Source organism: Dendrobates tinctorius, unplaced genomic scaffold (genome assembly GCF_039654945.1).
Source record: "Dendrobates tinctorius isolate UK_male_01 unplaced genomic scaffold, ASM3965494v1 ptg000086l, whole genome shotgun sequence".
In the NCBI taxonomy this organism is placed as follows: Eukaryota; Metazoa; Chordata; class Amphibia; order Anura; family Dendrobatidae; genus Dendrobates; species Dendrobates tinctorius.
This window is the reverse complement of record NW_027361754.1, coordinates 16,998,131-17,017,739: the sequence shown is the minus strand read 5'-3', so window position 1 is coordinate 17,017,739 and position 19,609 is coordinate 16,998,131. Positions and strand designations below refer to the sequence as shown.

Sequence of the window (19,609 nt, the reverse complement as noted above, 5' to 3'; positions counted from 1 at the left end):
GGATGATCCAGAGGAGTTTTGGGAGAATGTCCTATGGTCTGATGAAACCAAACTGGAACTGTTTGGTAGAAACACAACTTGTCGTGTTTGGAGGAAAAAGAATACTGAGTTGCATCCATCAAACACCATACCTACTGTAAAGCATGGTGGTGGAAACATCATGCTTTGGGGCTGTTTCTCTGCAAAGGGGCCAGGACGACTGATCCGGGTACATGAAAGAATGAATGGGGCCATGTATCGTGAGATTTTGAGTGCAAACCTTCTTCCATCAGCAAGGGCATTGATGATGAAACGTGGCTGGGTCTTTCAACATGACAATGATCCAAAGCACACCGCCAGGGCAACGAAGGAGTGGCTTCGTAAGAAGCATTTCAAGGTCCTGGAGTGGCCTAGCCAGTCTCCAGATCTCAACCCTATAGAAAACCTTTGGAGGGAGTTGAAAGTCCGTGTTGCCAAGCGAAAAGCCAAAAACATCACTGCTCTAGAGGAGATCTGCATGGAGGAATGGGCCAACATACCAACAACAGTGTGTGGCAACCTTGTGAAGACTTACAGAAAACGTTTGACCTCTGTCATTGCCAACAAAGGATATATCACTGCTGTCTGTCTATGAAGGACACACAGTGCATCACCCAGCTTTGCACATAGACTTGCCTCTGCACCTAGCATTCACATGGTATGTCCATCCACCCAGCTCTCCTGCTCTCCTGCTGTCTGTCTATGAAGGACACACAGTGCATCACCCAGCTTTGCACATAGACTTGCCTCTGCACCTAGCATTCACATGGTATGTCCATCCACCCAGCTCTCCTGCTCTCCTGCTGTCTGTCTATGAAGGACACACAGTGCATCACCCAGCTTTGCACATAGACTTGCCTCTGCACCTAGCATTCACATGGTATGCCTTTCAGCTAACCCCAGCTTACCCCAGTGTTATTTATGACCTTGTTTACTCTGGCTTGATCATATACATCTGGTCCACTCTTAATTGTCTGACCAAAATGAGCAGAGACCACTCCTCTCTGCTTCACACCTGACTGCACTTAGTTGTACATATATTGCAGAGCACAAGTCTGCATAGACTTCAGTCTGCATTGTGATTGCTATAAGTGTGTGCTAGAAGTGTGAAGATTAATTTAAGAATTAAAACCAGAATTGAACCAGAAGGGAACTGAAGGTAACTGGACACAGTCACTGTAAACAATGTTTCTGTTTGTTTTCACTTTCACCCCAATAATCCTTCACTTTCTGCTAATTCCCCTAATCCCTACTCCTAGTAAGGAACTGTTCATCTCTTCTTCAATCCTCCCCATCCACCTCACCTCCGCCTCAAAACTGTTCCTTAACATACAATCCTCTGTCTCCAAACACAGACAGCCCCCTCATGCCCTCTCCTGCTCCCACCTGCTAACACTTTCTCTGCTCCTTCTCACTGCTGCGATATCTCCCCAAATCCTGGTCCTCCTCACCACATTCCCACAGTCATTTCTACCTCCCATCCACACTCTATCACAACCTTCCGTAACCTCTCCAACCTTATACCCATTCACCCAGCCCCCGCTTCCCCAGTCCCACTAACAGGAGCTCTGTGGAACGCTCGCTCTGTCTGCAACAAGCTTTCCTACATCCATGATCTTTTTGTTACTACCAAACTCTCCTTCCTCGCCATCACCGAAACCTGGCTCACCCCTTCTGACACAGCCTCTCCTGCTGCACTTTCGTATGGCGGCTTCCACCTTTCTCACACCCCCCGCCCCAGCAGCAAACATGGTGGAGGAGTTGGTTTTCTCCTGTCAGATACCTGCTCCTTCACCCCAATCCCACTGCCACCCTCTGTTACCCTCCCTTCCTTTGAGGTGCACTCTGTGCGCATCTACTCCCCCTCCAACCTCCAACTGGCTGTCATCTACCGCCCCCCAGGGCCAGCCACCACCTTCTTTGACCACTTCACCACCTGGTTACTTCATTTCCTTTCCGCGGACATCCCTACTATCATCGTGGGCGACTTCAACATCCCCATCGACACTTCCCTCTCAGCTGCCACTAAACTTCTATCTCTCACTTCCTCCTTCGGCCTCACTCAATGGTCTTCTACAGCCACCCACAAAGATGGCCACACACTGGACCTCATCTTCACCCGCCTCTGCTCCCTATCTAACCTCTCTAACTCACCTCTTCCTCTCTCTGACCACAACCTGCTCACATTCTCTTCCCTCTTCACTCCATGTCTACAATCCCCACCCCACAAACTTTCACACCCTCGCAGGAATCTTAAACACCTTGACCTACACTCATTCTCTGAATCCCTCCTCCCTCTTACAGATATAAGTTCCTTACACAATGCGGATGACGCTGCCGCTCTATATAACACCACAATAGCTGTAGCTTTGGAATCCGCTGCCCCACTTACACATACCAAAACTCGCAAAATCAACAGACAGCCCTGGCACACCAGCCTGACCAAAGGGCTGAGGCGAGCTTCCAGGGCTGCTGAGCGCAGATGGAAAAGATCCCACTCCAACAAGCACTTCATCGCATTCAAACAGTCCCTCACTACTTTCAAGACCACACTCACCACAGCTAAACAAACCTACTTCTCATCTCTCATATCCTCCCTGTCTCACAACCCTAAACAGTTATTCAACACCTTCAATTCTCTCCTCCGCCCCCCAGCACCTCCTCCCTCCCCACTCATCTCAGCTGAAGACTTTGCCTCATTTTTCAAGCAGAAAATTGATAACATCAGGGACAGTTTTGGTCAACAACCCCCAGAGCCCTTCCTCCCGACTTCCCAGCCCTCCACCTTCAAAACCAACTTCTCCACCATTACAGAAGATCGACTCTCCACTCTACTCTCAAGATCACATCTCACCACCTGTGCACTCGACCCGATCCCATCCCACTTCATCCCAAACCTCACCACAGTCTTCATCCCAACCCTAACCCATCTCTTCAACCTGTCACTAACAACTGGTGTTTTCCCCTCAAGCTTTAAACATGCCTCCATCACACCTATCCTCAAAAAGCCCTCTCTTGACCCATCCTCTGTATCTAGCTATCGCCCTATATCACTTCTCCCATACGCCTCCAAGCTACTGGAACAACACGTCTACCTTGAACTGTCCTCCCATCTCTCTTCTTGCTCCCTCTTCGACCGCTTACAATCTGGCTTCTGGTCACACCACTCCACTGAAACTGCCCTTACTAAGGTCACCAATGACCTCTTAACTGCCAAGAGCAAGCGACACTACTCTGTCCTCCTCCTCCTGGACCTGTCGGCTGCCTTTGACACAGTGGACCATTCCCTATTATTACAGACCCTCTCATCCCTCGGCATCACAGACTTGGCCCTCTCCTGGATCTCATCATACCTAACAGACCGGACATTCAGCGTCTCCCACTCACACCCCACCTCCTCACCTCGCCCCCTATCTGTCGGAGTCCCACAAGGTTCAGTCCTTGGGCCACTGCTGTTCTCTATTTACACCTTTGGCCTGGGACAGCTCATAGAATCTCATGGCTTTCAGTATCATCTTTATGCTGATGACACACAGATCTACATCTCTGGACCAGATATCACCTCCCTACTAACCAGAATCCCTCAATGTCTGTCCACTATTTCATCCTTCTTCTCCACTAGATAGCTGAAACTCAACATAGACAAAACAGAATTCATCATCTTTCCCCCATCTCACGTGACCCCCCCTACGAACCTATCAATTACAGTAAATGACTGCCCACTCTCCCCAGTCCCACAAGCTCGCTGCCTCGGAGTAATCCTTGACGCTGATCTCTCCTTCAAACCACATATCCAAACCCTTTCCACTTCCTGCCGACTTCAACTCAAAAATATTTCACGCATCCGTTCATTCCTCACCCAAGAATCTGCAAAAACCCTAGTCCATGCCCTCATCATCTCTCGCCTTGACTACTGCAACCTCATGCTCTGTGGCCTCCCCTCAAACACTCTCGCACCCCTCCAATCTATTCTAAACTCTGCTGCCCGACAAATCCACCTGTCCCCCCGCTATTCCCCAGCTTCTCCCCTCTGTCAATCCCTTCACTGGCTCCCAATTGCCCAGAGACTCCATTACAAAACCCTAAACATGACATACAAAGCAATCCACAACCTGTCTCCTCCATACATCTGTGACCTCGTCTCCCGGTACTTTCCTGCACGCAACCTCCGATCCTCACAAGATCTCCTTCTTTACTCCCCTCTTATCTCCTCTTCCCACAATCGCATACAAGATTTCTCTCGCGCATCACCCCTACTCTGGAACTCTCTACCACAACATATCAGACTCTCACCTACCATCGAAACCTTCAAAAAGAGCCTGAAGACCCACCTCTTCCGACAAGCCTATAACCTGCAGTAACCACCGATCGACCAAACCGCTGCACGACCAGCTCTACCCTCGCCTACTGTATTATCACCCATCCCTTGAAGATTGTGAGCCCTCGCGGGCAGGGTCCTCTCTCCTCCTGTACCAGTTATGACTTGTATTGTTTAAGATTATTGTACTTGTTTTTATGTATACCCCTCCTCGCATGTAAAGCGCCATGGAATAAATGGCGCTATAACAATAAATAATAATAATAATAATAATATCACAAAGTATTGAGATGAAATTTTGTTTCTGACCAAATACTTATTTTCCACCATAATATGCAAATAAAATGAAAAAAAAACAGACAATGTGATTTTCTGGATTTTTTTTTCTCATTTTGTCTCCCATAGTTGAGGTCTACCTATGATGTAAATTACAGACGCCTCTCTTCTTTTTAAGTGGTGGAACTTGCACTATTGCTGACTGACTAAATACTTTTTTGCCCCACTGTATGTAGTATGCATGTTGCATGTAGTATATATGTAGTATATATGTATGTTGCATGCATGTAGTATTTATGTGGCATATATGTAGTATGCATGTTGCATGCATGTAGTATATATGTTATATTTATGTATGTTGCATGCATGTAGTATATATGTGGTATATATGTAGTATGCATGTTGCATGCATGTAGTATACACTCACTGGCCACTTTATTAGGTACACCTGTCCAACTGTGTGTTAAGACTTAATTTCTAATCAGCCAATCACATGGCGGCAACTCAGTGCATTTAGGCATGTAGACATGGTCAAGACAATCTCCTGCAGTTCAAACCGAGCATCAGTATGGGGAAGAAAGGTGATTTGAGTGCCTTTGAACGTGGCATGATTGTTGGTGCCAGAAGGGCTGGTCTGAGTATTTCAGAAACTGCTGATCTACTGGGATTTTCACGCACAACCATCTCTAGGGTTTACAGAGAATGGTCCGAAAAAGAAAAAAAATCCAGTGAGCGGCAGTTCTGTGGCCGGAAATGCCTTGTTGATGCCAGAGGTCAGAGGAGAATGGGCATACTGGTTCGAGCTGATAGAAAGGCAACAGTGACTCAAATTGCCACCCGTTACAACCAAGGTAGGCAGAAGAGCATCTCTGAACGCACAGTGCGTCGAACTTTGAGGCAGATGGGCTACAGCAGCAGAAGACCACACTGGGTACCACTCCTCTCAGCTAAGAACAGGCATCTGATGGCTACTTTCAGCAGGATAATGCGCCATGTCATAAAGCTCGAATCATCTCAGATTGGTTTCTTGAACATGACAATGAGTTCACTGTACTCAAATGGCCTCCTCAGTCACCAGATCTCAATCCAATAGAGCATCTTTGGGATGTGGTGGAACGGGAGATTCGCATCAGGGATGTGCAGCCGACAAATCTGCGCCAACTGTGTGATGCCATCATGTCAATATGGTCCAAAATCTCTGAGGAATGCTTCCAGCACCTTGTTGAATCTCTGCCACGAAGAATTGAGGCAGTTCTGAAGGCAAAAGGGGGTCCAACCCGTTACTAGCATGGTGTACCTAATAAAGTGGCCAGTGAGTGTATATGTTGTATATATGTATGTTGCATGCATGTGGTATATATGTAGTATATATGTATGTTGCATGCATGTAGTATATATGTATGTTGCATGCATGTAGTATATATGTGGCATATATGTATATATGCATGTAGTATATATGTAGTATATATGTATGTTGCATGCATGTAGCATATATGTGGTATATATGTAGTATGCATGTTGCATGCATGTGGTATATATGTAGGATGTATGTAGCATGTAGCATGTATGTAGCATGTATGTAGTATGTATGTAGCATGTAGTATGTATGTAGTATGTATTTTTTTTATTTTTTTTACATTCAACACATTAGCTGGTTGATGGGACTACTACTGTCCCATCATTGGCTAATGTGTCAATCACCGTCATGGTAGCAGGCATCGCCCGATGGGACTTGTAGTCCCATCGGACGATGCCTGCACAGACCCTCGCTGCCCGCACAGACCCCCGGGCAGTCGGCACAGACCCCCGGCAGGCCGGTACAGACCCCCGCAGCCTGCACAGACCCTCGGACAGTCAGCACAGACCACCGGCAGGCCGGCACAGCCCCCCGACAGGCCGGTACAGACCCCCGGCAGGCCGGCACAGACCCCCGCAGCCTGCACAGACCACCGGGACAGACGGTACAGACCCCTGGCAGCCCGCACAGACCCCCGGGCAGTCGGCACAGACCCCCGGCAGGCCGGCACAGATCCCCCAGAAGGCACGAACTGACGGCGCATCATGATGCGCACAGACCGCGCATCATGATGACGTCATTTCGGCAGCCAATCAGAGCCACAACAGTGGCTCATTGCATTATGGGAACTTCCGATTCCGATATTGAAAAAATATCGGTACTCGGTATCGGAATTCCGATACAGCGAATATCGGCCGATACCCGATATTTGCAGTATCGGAATGCTCAATACTAATAAGGACTAAAGAGCGACCATCGTTTGAACTAAACGAACCCATTGCCAGATTACGAGCATCAGCCCCTGAGGACAACAAGGGAAGTTGCTGAAATGAGGGATGCATTTGTGGACTACTTTGTTTCTGATGTTGGACATGTGGCATGGCAAGATGCAATGATTTAATGTATAAATTGTATGTAATGTTATGGTATTTTCAAAGTTTACTTTAAAGTTTTGATGTTACATAATTATTTTTTTTTAAATCACCTGTTTACTTTGTTTTTTATCCCATGATGTAAACTTAACTTGTTATCTGCTTCATTTATATGTTTCCTTATCATCATCTCCATCATCTCTTCAGTCTGCATTATATTTCAATATATGAATGCATACTGAATAGATGATGGAGGAAATGTACCTCATAATTTTACTCACAAGCCCATGTGTAGAACTACTGCAATCAGGATGCCAAAAAAATGCAGCATCCTGACTGTAATAGTATTTACACCTGGGCAGGTGAGTTTTGCAAACCCCTGACCATTTCTTTTGTTTACCTTTTTTTTTGGGTGTGAAGATTATAAGCTCTCTGTTTTTTTACACCTCATAGGTTTTACATGAGAGAAAAATCCAAAAAATAAAACAAAATTGTGCTCCATTTAACTATGAGGTGGAAAAAAAACACTATTTGTGTGTAAGGCAAGAGGGAGATAATCAGGGCGGGAACATAAAAGCTGGAAACTCCATACTAACTGAGGGCAAGATAGCTGCAGCAGGACAGAAAGCAAAATGGCAGACGGAAAAACCTAAGTTTCAAAAACATGTCCAAAGAGACTGAAACCTTGCAACATGGCTCCAAACACTTTCCAGTCTATCTACCATCGGCTTAATGCCATCCTGGAAAACCAAGTTCAAGTGTAGAAACTTGGGCATTACTGTCCTGTCCGAGGCCTTCTGCCGCTGTCGGGAATACTCAACATTAAAAAAAGAGGCAGAGGAGGCCTGGGACCTGATGGGCCAGCTGCCTGTTCTTCAGCTTGTGAGGTAGGCCTACTTACTGCATCGCTGGTGGATGGCCGGGACTGCTCCAAGGCTGGTCGTTGAAGGACCACTCCAGAGGACGAACCAGGCTCCAGGGTGCTGCTCCAGGTGCTGTGAAAAGAAAAGCCAAACATTAGTACCACAAAGCAATACATTTTACAAGCGCCATCTCCCGTGGAATAGAAAAAAATCACATTAGGTAACACAACACAATTGAATCCAACACAAAAATACTTACGTTATCTGAGCAAGGACGGGTCTCAGGAAAGCCAGCTTACAATGATACTTGTACTTTCTGAGCCTTGCTGCACCACCACCACTGCCACTGTGAGCCTGGTTCTTGTGTCTGAGGTCCTTATTGAAGCGATCCTTCATTGAATGCCACTGGGTTCTGACTTTGGTCACTGTGAAGGGGGATAAAAAAAAGGGTTAAACAATGCACTTTATGCCGTGAGCACACAACATTGATTGATGCGAGAAACTCGTAGGAGTTGATCGCATCACACATGGTTGTGTGCTCACGGCCTTTACAGGTTCACTGCCGCATCAGACCACATTGCAATACTTACGAAAGTCCTTTATGGCTCTTGGCGTAGCATTGTCTCAGTCATCCATCAGCTCTTTGGCCATCTAATTCCACTGCCACCGAAGCACCACCATGTCCGAGTGGTCATGATGACGGGTGTCCCACAAGGAGACTCTCTCCTGAATGAGGGAGATGAGGAGGTCATTGTTGAAGTAGTCCTCCTCCCGTTGTGGAACCTAGAAATGAAAACAAACATTACTGTTGTAAAGATAAAACAACTAAAATTGCCAAAAAAATAGCAAGACTCCAAGAAAACAAAAAAAAAAACGGCAGAAAATGTAGTAACACTACCTGAAAAAAAAAAACAAGCAAAAATACCAAAACTCCAAGAAAAAAAAGACAAAAACACCATGGCAGAAAAAGTAGCAACATTACCCAAAAAAACAAACAAAAAAAACCATGAAAAAATAGCAAAATTCCAAGAAAAAAAAGACAAGAAAAGTATGGAAGAAAAAGTAGCAACACTACTTGAAAAACAAAAATAAAAAAAAAGCAAAAAAGCAAAAATCCAAGAAAAAACACAAAAAAAACCACGGTAGAAAAATTAGCAACACTACAAGAAAAAAAATAAGAAAAAAATTGATAAACACCAAGAAAATACCAAAAACACTTACACGCCATCTGACAACCGATCCTTCTGCCTCCCTCTGTTCCTCCTGCTCCTATTGGTCCAGATCCTGGCCATTTGATGAAATGTTCTGTAAAAGAAAAAAGATGATTTTGGCACATATGTTGAGTCATACTTACCAACCATAGTTGCAAAGGTACTCACTTCTGAATCCTGTCCTGTCTGCTCAGGGCTTGATGAGGGTATGTTGAAGAATGCTGCAAGAAAGAGACAGAACATTACAGACTGCAGAGAGTAAATTACAAAAGAAACACAGACATTAGGTTGTATACTTACATTTGGCTTGAATTCAGTGATGTCTTCTCTGCTCTTTCAGTCTCCAGTGTCTGTAGAGTAATGAACAATTACTGCCCAGCCCCTCTTTTTATCTCCCGGCGTGGAGGGTGGCTATCCAGTGTCTAGACAGATTTACTATGGAAAAACACATGTGTACGGAAACGCTAGCGAAGGCGTGTGCTTGCGAACGTATGCATTATCATATACTGTAATGCATTGTTTCGACGCATTCCTTCCGCAAGCGGCCGCAAGCGTCTGGCGGCGACAGATTGTCGCCTCCGAAATTGCAACATGTTGCGTTAGCCGCACCCCACAGCAAAAAACAAAACAACGCATGCGTATAGAAATGTGGCCAAAAGCATAAGAACGCATATACCTGCGTCCACAACGTTAGAGATAGGAAAACATGACACATGCGAATGAATGCGGCATAAACGCTGTGGACACAACTGCAAATGTGAATCCAGCCTTAGCGGGCAAAAGATCCTTTAATAGACGGTGCCAATCAGACAGGACCTTGCTAGTGGGCTAATCCGGAGCTGGCACAGGACCTGAGCAGGTGATGTATGACCACCAATGAGAGGTCGCCACCTCATGAGCATGCTCAATAGAGCGAATCCTGGACTTAGTCTCAGGAATGACTGCTTGCTGCTGTCTATTGCAAGTTACCATAGCTGGACCTGGAGAGGCAGTGGCAACAAGCCCACAGCCCGAATCTGAGCAAGACACTGCATCCACTGCGGTTGAGACTGCATGGAAGTCCACAGGAGAAGACAATGCTTGGGGTCCCTCCTGCTTCAACACATTAGCCAGATGACGGGACTACTGTCACATCATCCGCTAATGCTCTCACTGTAGCAGACATAGACGGATGGGATTTTTAGTCTCATTGGACAATGCCTGCCTACACACAGACCCACATGCAGTCTCCGCCCACACACTCTTCCTCCTCCAGATTACCACCTGCTTTTAAGCAATCATGCACCCATTTCAGCCTTTTCCTCAGTCCTCCGGACCGCTTTGTAGGGTCCAGCAGAAAATTACTCGCATTTCACATTGACTTGCTACTCGTAGCAAATACCCAAGTGTTAGGACCTACTCGTTATGAGTATAGCGAGTCTGAATATTTCACTAATCACTCATCCCTAGTCATGGGCCAGAGAATAGGACCTTGGAGCTGCCCCCCAGCTCATTGTGGCTTTTGAGCATGACAAACGTCACTAGAGGGGGGAGTTATGTTAGGTGCCAGGATTCTCCTGATGCACAGAGTAGATCCCAAGCCTATGCAAGCCCTATGTCTTTTGCAAGCCCTATTTGTGTGCATTTTTTCCACTCGGCAGCCAGACCCTCTTGGGTTACTGGCTGTTTTCATCAGTGGTTTGCACCAGTGCTGCCCCAGCCTTTATCAAGGGAGGTCTGCTGCATCCTGCTAGTGCATTAGTCAGGGTTTTTGTGAGTCAACCTTTCAAATGTGGTTTTTTTTTTGCATTTTTGGGAATTTTTTCCTTATCTGCGCTGTTTAGATCCCAAGCCTTGTCTGCCTCTGCAGTCTCCCATTCTGCTCCAGCCGCAGTGGAGGCTGCTCAGCAAAGACTTCGGTCTTAGCGTCTTGCTCAGACTCGTCCTGTGCGCTTTGTTATTGCTGGCTCTCCAGCCAAAGCTATAGTAACTAACAACTGGCAGCGGTGAAGAGATGTTCCAGAGGCTAAGTCTGGATTTCTCCCCACTGAGCATGCTCATGAGGTGGCGACCTCTCTTTGGTGGTCAGTCGTCAGCTGCTCGTGTGATGTGGCAGGTTCGGATTAATCCATGAACAAGGTCTTTTCTGACTGGACTTAAACAGAACATATAAAAGGTTCCCTGGAGCAAGCGTCGCTGCACTAAGATCATTTGCGTTTGGTGTGCTGGTGGATACGTTGCCACCCTGTGTGCACATGTACTGCTACTAGCACTCCGAGTGTGTGTTTAGGCAAGCAGTGTAAGGTGGGAACTCCCGCTTGGCTTAGCATCTGAATCGGACATCCTAAGTTGCATGTGCAGATCATAGACCGGGTATCAGAGCAAGCGCATCCACCAGCTTAGAACTTCCTGGTGGGTAGCTCAAGGGACCTCACTTAGCATCACTATCACTATATCCCTTTCAAGCCTAACAGGGCATAGGCTAGAGTGCTCTCTCTTGTTGTTCCACTGTGTGGAGCAACCAAGCAGGTACTTTGATGTAAGGATTCCAGACTTTTCTTTGTCCTTGCTTGCTCTTATTCAAGATGGAGTCTTGTATCTCGCCCTTCCTTGGAACTTTGTGTCTGTCCTGAGTATTTAAGTCCAGGTCGTGTGCTCCTCTTTGACTGATTTTTTTGTTGTTGTTTGTTCCCGAGCTCCTGTTGTTCTGCTTGTGAATTCCCTGCTGCTGCTCGTTACTCAGTGCTCTGCAGCTCCTCGTTCTGCTGCCTCCAGTCTTCTGGACATTTCTCTGTTGCTGTCTGTGCTTAACTACTGTCTGGACTTCAAGTTGGAGCTATTTACCCCTGGAACTGCTGTGACTTGTAAGAAATCCTGACATCATCTTCTCCTCTAGATCTGTGTTTGTGTGGGTTGCTGTGCTTGACTTACAGTCCAAAAGGAACACATAATGACCTTCTCTTGTTAATGCCACTCTGGTATAAAGCTGGACTTCCACATTTAACTGCTGAATGCATTCCCACCTTTATGATTACTGGACTTCTACACTTCAGTGCTGTGTGCATGCTCATTCTTAATATCGCTGGACTGCCTCATTAAATGCGGTGTGCTTACTCAAATACGTTCTCCTACTTTTAGTGCCTTGTACACACCTGCATTATATTACTGTTGGACTGGTTATAATAGCGGTCGCGCTCCGCTCTTCTGTTACTCTGGACATTTCCATATTGAGCTGTGTTTTTGTTGCAATTGCAGGAAGTGCCCTGTTAGTTTTATTACACTTGTTAAATATACTTATTTGCATCAACTTTGGTCTCAGTGTCATATTATCCCATGCAATCAGATTCCATAGTACCCATATAAGGCCACATGCACACTTTGAGTATTTTGTGATTTTTTTACCCCAGTATTTGTAAGCCAAAACCAGGAGTGGGTGAAAAATACACACGTGGTGCAAATGTTTCTATTATGCTTTTCCTCTGACCATTCCACTCCTGGTTTTGGCATACAAGTACTGGGGTAAAAACTCACCAAATACTCAATTTGTACATGTGGCCTAATTGTTACATTTGCACTCTTTCCAAACGGAGTGACATTTAACTCAATTTGTTTATGGTGCTTGCACGCACCATCACTCTGCAATTGGTTACTAGCTGTAGTTCCTCCATCACCGCACGGTAGACTCTGGGTTGCGATCGCACCTTTTCATAATTTATATTTGGTGCGATTCGCAAACCCTAACACTACGTTAATGTATATTCCCAAGACTTGCTCATGATGATGAAAACTCATGACCAGATAAGACATTATTACTTTCCATGTAAATTTATTCCTGTTGATTATGTAAAGACTTTGAGAACCGATGTAGAAGGAGTCACCTTGTCTTGATATAAGATAATGGATTCCAGTAACTATGCGTTCTGTCATGCATTGACTCCAGAGGAGGTCTGGAGAAGTATTTTTCAGATAAAGAAGACATGGTCTTTCGAGAAGATTCATTAATATTTCCCACTGAAAATATTGTAAAAACTTTCACAGAGAGTATGTATCTTACTCTTTCGATGTCTGTATTGATAACTTTAGATAAATTACACATTTGTGTTTTGCGGGCTTTGGTGATCAGAAAAAGTAAGAATGGCCATCCGCAGGTTCCTCAAAGCTATGGTCTTTGAATATATTGAAGAATATTAGGTCCCTTGGTTAACAGATTCATTGTTTTACCTCTCTAATTTCCAGAAAACATGCTGAGAATGAAAAAAGTTTAATCTGAAACATCAATTGTGGGTGAAATAATTTTTGAAGCTGCTGTTATATGGCAATATATGACTCATCAGTGTATGCTTAGGCACAAGAACATTGCATATGCTGAACTGCTTCTGTTACTTCAGAGCTACTTCTCATAACTCTCAATTATTTCTTTAGTAGCTTGTTTGTCTGATTCTGTAGCCCCAACCTCTTGCGTGGTACATGAGTGGCTGAGATGGCTATAGCTGTTTGAGCTATGGTCTTGTAGATCTTGTCCAGGCAGAAACTATTAAAGACCTTTTCTTAGGATATGTTATCAGCATGAGATTGGTGGGGGTCTAAAAACAAGTATCCCCTGCAGCAAAGCTACTAGTAACACAGGGCAGCTTTGTTCAATGTGTCTACATCTCTTCACTGCCACTCCATCAATGGAATTGATGCCGCAATGGAATGATTTCATTTTTACCTTTCTGTCCAGTCGTATAAGTTGAAAAAGTGAATTTAGACAATGAAAGATCCTGTTTTGGAGGCATTTCAATCTGTTATGTATTTGTTTTATACATTTATATTTTTTTTCTACAGGTCACGTTAAAGGAGAAGTCTTGATTGACTTAAGTGTTGGTTCCTTGGTTCATCATTTGTTTACAGCCTGCGAATTTTTCAAACACATCATAGTGCTGAAGATGAGAGACAGATGCATCAAGGAGCTGAAAAGATGGGTGGACTCACGTACAGGAGCATTTGATTGGGGACATGCCACGAAACTTCATGTAGGCCAAAAAGGAAGCATGTAAGTGCTATCACATTGTAGAAGGATCATCTTTTACCTAATTTGCACAAGAAAAAATTAGAAGCAATGGGGTGAAACTGAATGGGAGGAGACACAGATTAGATATTAGAAAAAACTTTGGACAGTAAGAAGTGGGGTCTTCCTGGGTCTCCTACCATACAGTCCCTTTTCATTCAGACGCCGACGGATAGTACGGGTTGACACCGTTGTACCCTCGGACTGCAGGGCAGCTTGAACTTGTTTGGATGTTAGTGGAGGTTAGCCACAGTGCCATGGGCTTTAAACTTCTTGATGACACTGCGCACGGTAGACACAGGAACATTCAGGTCTTTGGAGATGGACTTGCAGCCTTGATATTGCTCATGCTTCCTCACAATTTGGTTTCTCAAGTCCTCAGACAGTTCTTTGGTCTTCTTTCTTCTCTCCATGCTCAATGTCGTACACACAAGGACACAGGACAGAGGTTGAGTCAACTTTAATCCATGTCAACTGGCTGCAAGTGTGATTTAGTTATTGCCAACACCTGTTAGGTGCCACAGGTAAGTTACAGGTGCTGTTAATTACACAAATTAGAGAAGCATCACATGATTTTTCGAACAGTGCCAATACTTTTGTCCACCCTCTTTGTTATGTTTGGTGTGGAATTATATCCAATTTGGCTTTAGGACAATTCTTTTTGTGTTTTTTCATTTAAGACAAATTAAATGAAGATAATAATACCAAAGAATTTGTGTTTGCAATCATTTTCAGGAAGAAACTGAGTATTATCTGACAGAATTGCAGGGGTGTCAATACTTTTGGCCATGACTGTAAAAAAGCCAGGCTGGAGTTTGCCATAACTTACCTGAAAAAGCCTAAAACGTTTTGGAAGAATGTTCTCTGGTCAGATGAGACAAAAGTAGAGCTTTTTGGGCAAAGGCATCAACATACAGTTTACAGGAGAAAAAAAGAGGCAATCAAAGAAAAGAACACGGTCCCTACAGTCAAAAATGGCAGAGGTTCCCTGATGTTTTGGGGTTGCTTTACTGCCTCTGGCACTGGACTGCTTGACCGTGTGCATGGCATTATGAAGTCTGAAGACTACCAACAAATTTTGCAGCATAATGTAGGGCCCAGTGTGAGAAAGCTGGGTCTCCCTCAGAGGTCATGGGTCTCCCAGCAGGACAATGACCCAAAACACTCTTCAAAAAGCACTAGAAAGTGGTTTGAGAGAAAGCACTGGAGACTTCTAAGGTGGCCAGCAAAGAGTCCAGACCTGAATCCCATAGAACACCTGTGGAGAGATCTAAAAATCGCAGTTTGGAGAAGGCACCCTTCAAATATCAGGGACCTGGAGCAGTTTTCCAAAGAAGAATGGTCTAAAATTCCAGCAGAGCATTGTAAGAAACTCATTGATGGTTACCGGAAGCGTTTGGTCGCAGTTATTTTGGCTAAAGGTTGTGCAACCAAGTATTAGGCTGAGGGTGCCAATACTTTTGTCTGGCCCATTTTTGGAGTTTTGTGTGAAATGATCAATGTTTTGCTTTTTGCTTCATTCTCTTTTGTGTTTTTTCATTTAAGACAAATTAAATGAAGATAATAATACCAAAGAATTTGTGTTTGCAATCATTTTCAGGAAGAAACTGAGTATTATCTGACAGAATTGCAGGGTTGTCAATAATTTTGGCCACAACTGTATATTATATACCGTATATACTCGAATATAAGCCGAGATTTTCAGCCCAAAAAATTGGGCTGAAAGTCCCCCTCTCGTCTTATATTCGAGTCATATACAAAGGGGGTCAGAGGGGGAGGGGGGGCGGGGGTGTCAGGTCATACTTACCCATCCTGACGCTGTGTCTTGAGCCCCCAGCTTCTCCCCGTGCTCTCTCTTCCTGCCTTCAGCGGTCACGTGGTGCCGCTCATTAAAACTCACGATACTCACCTGTCCTGCGTCCATGGCTGCTTGCTGCTGTCTGTCATCGGTCAGTGACTTCAGACAGCAGAGGGAGCGGTGACGTGGTTAGTGTGCGCCGCGCCCCCTGCAGTCTGAACGTCACTGACTGATGACGTGGCAGATAGCGGTGAGCAGCCATGGACGCAGGACACGTGAGTATCTCAGGTGCCAGCAGTGACACTGGCACCTGACACCCAGCGACGGAGAGGTGAATATGTCATTTTTTTTATTTTTACATGCAGCAGCATGGGGGCAGCATATGGGGGAATAATCTATGGAGCTTCTTCTGGGGTCAGCATATGTGGGAACAATCTATGGAGCTTCTTATGGGGGCAGCATATGGGGGAATAATCTGGAGCTTCTTCTGGGGTCAGCATATGGGGGAACAACATATGGAGCTTCTTATGGGGCAGCATATGGGGGAACAATCTATGGAGCTTCTTATGGGGACACCATATGGGGGAATAATCTATGGAGCATTTCCCACCCTAGGCTTATACTCGAGTCAAAAAGTTCTCCCAGTTTTTTGTGGCAAAATTAGGGGGGTCGGCTTGTACTCGGGTCGGCTTATACTCAAGTATATACGGTAACTATTGAATCTTCAATAAAAATGCAATGTGTAACTTTATTCCAGAAATTTTCTAATATATAAATATCTTTCAAGGATCTCTCTTGTAAAATTTGTATTCTAGATCTTAAGAATTACTGTAGACTAGTGATGGGCGATACTACCCGATATTGAAAAATATCGGATCGGATTGGATCGGCCGATATGAAAAAAGTATCGGGTATCGCCGATTCCGATCCCGGAAGTCCCATTCAAGTCAATGGAACAGAAATATCGGAATTAAAAAAAAACATTTCTTTCCTTGTAGTTTAATTCTACATGACGAAAAACAACTAAGAATAATGTAGAATGTATTGGGGGAGGTGGAGGAGACATTAAAGGCATAGAGGTTTAGCCCAATCAAATGGAATAGGAGGAATAAATTTTGTTTTAAAAGATGTTCGGAGTTACAAAGATATTGACTATGTTAACCTTTTGTATATTTTGTTAGATATGTATGTTTCACTACTTCCATGCTCTTCTCCTTCTTTTTTACTTCTCCAACACTTTCTCCTTCATCATCCTCAGCAGCAGCAGCAGCAACAACATCTTTTTCAGCAACTTCTTCTTCACCTTATTCATCTTCTTCTTCTTCACCTTCTTCCTATTATTCTTTTTTTTACATTCTTCATCTTCTTCCTATTATTCTTTTTTTTTACAGTCTTCATATTCTTCTTATTCATCTTCTTCCTATTCTTCTTCTTCATCATATTTTTATTTGTGGCAGGCATTCCTGTAGTTGTTATCTATAAAAGTTTGAAGATTACACCTTCTGTTCTGCCTGTCACAAAAGATTTACAACAGGATTTGTCCGCGTTCAGTTTGGCCTGCAGCAGCAGGCATTTTCCAGGGGCACCACGAGGAGGAACGGACTCACCCCCATACACTGCTTAGTCTTCTTCTGCTTAGAATTTAGATAATATCTTTTGATCTGATTTTTAGTCTTATTCTTAATGTTCTTCTGCTTTTGGTCCTTCTGCTTTTTGTTCTTCTGCTTCTTGGTCTTCTGTCCCTTGTTGTTCTGCATCTTGGTGGTTGTCTTCATGTTCTTTGTCATCTTGGTCATCTTCTTCAGGGTCATCTTTTTGGTCTTCTTCGGTGTGGTCTTCAGGGTCGTCATCTTCAGGGTCGTCGTCAGGGAGATCCAGAGTGCGAACCAAAAACCATTTCCACAAGCGTGAACTTTGAAAAGTAACAGAAGGTACAAGAAGGCTGAGGAACTGCCGAGAACCAGCTGATGGTACTGGAACCCGGATGGGCATCAGAAGGAACAAGAGCCAATGGCACAACCGTGGACCAGTTGACAGTGCTGGAACACGGTTACTAAGCAGGAGATACCTGTGCTACAAAGCACTACCAAGGACCAGCAGACGTTGCTGGAACTCGGATACCGAGAAGGAGGCACCTAGGCCAAAGGCACTGCCGAGAACCAGCTGACGGTGCTGGAACCCGGATGGGTAGCAGTAGCTACAAGAGTCAATGGAACTACCGAGAACCAGCTGACGGTGCTGGTACCCAGAGTGGCAGCAGAAGGAACAAGAGCCAATGGCACAACCGTGGACCAGCTGACAGTGCTGGAACATGGTTACTAAGCATGAGGTACCTGTGCTATAAAGCACTACCAAGAACCAGCAAACATTGATGGAACTCGGATACCGAGAAGGAGGCACCTAGGCCAAAAGCACTGCCGAGAACCAGCTGACGGTGCTGGAACCCGGATGGGTAGCAGAAGCTACAAGAGTCAATGGAACTACCGAGAACCATAGAACGGTAGAGTTGATCCCTTCCAACTCTACCGTTCTATGATTATTTGATTAGAACATTCACAGAGCCTTCACCGGTTTGTGAAATGCTGTATGGTATTTTTTTACCCACCCCCATGAATTGAATACCTAGGTGTTTACATTTGCTTGGAATCGTGAATTTCAGGACATTTGACTCAAACTCGATTCTTTGCATATCGATTAGCTCATCTCTAGTCTCAAAGACGAAATGTATCCATTTTCCTGCGCTAAGCTCTATGCCCTAATTCCATCCTATTTAGTACTGTATGTAGGACAATCACTTAAATCATTTTGCAAATCTTTTTCAGTGATCTATTACAGGACAAAGAAGGAAAGGTGAAATCAGCCCTCCAACATAATGTGAAACGTGACCTCGAGAAAGAAAATATAATGGAACCAATGGTCTTACCACCAGCAGATTATATCATCAGTGCTTTGATTCTAGATTTTATTTGTAGAAATCAAGATGATTACTTGAGATATCTCAGGAAGTTCTCAAGGTTACTGAAACCTGGAGGACACTTCATATTATTTGGATTTATATAGGTGACATATGTAACAGTTGGGAAAGACAAGATTCACCTTCTCAGCTATGATGAGGATTGTGTCAGGAAAACTCTTGTTGATGCAGGATTTATAATTGATTGCAGTATGGTTAAGAAGAGAACGGCTGTGAGTGACCTTATTGACTATAAGAATGTGCTATTCATTGTAGCTCACAAAGAGAAGGAGCTTTAATTACTGTAAAGAAAATTAGAAAAATGATTCATATCTAAAGATTGATATATGTCTTTAAAAGAGCATATAATATAACAAGGTTCCGTGTTAAGAATTATATTAATTTCCGCAATTAGCATAATTTCTGTAATATGTATCTAGTGCATGCTATTGTTCTATAATTATATAACTATTCAATCTTCAATAAATATGCAATGTGTAACGTTATTCCAGAAATGTTCTAATATATAAATATCTTTCAAGGATCTCTCTTGTAAAATTTGTATTCTAGATCTTAAGAATTACTGTAGACTAGTGTTGGGCGATACCACCCGATATTGAAAAATATCGGATCGGATTGGATCGGCCGATATGAAAAAAGTATCGGGTATCGCCGATTCCGATCCCGGAAGTCCCATTCAAGTCAATGGAACAGAAATATCGGAATTAAAAAAAACCCTTTCTTTCCTTGTAGTT

The 19,609-nt window shown here is 44.2% G+C and overlaps 1 pseudogene; it reads left to right on the top strand.

The window, feature by feature from the left end:
* Positions 1 to 13,030: 13,030 nt before the first annotated feature.
* Positions 13,031 to 19,153, top strand: LOC141098027 (indolethylamine N-methyltransferase-like; annotated as a pseudogene).
* Positions 19,154 to 19,609: the final 456 nt, after the last annotated feature.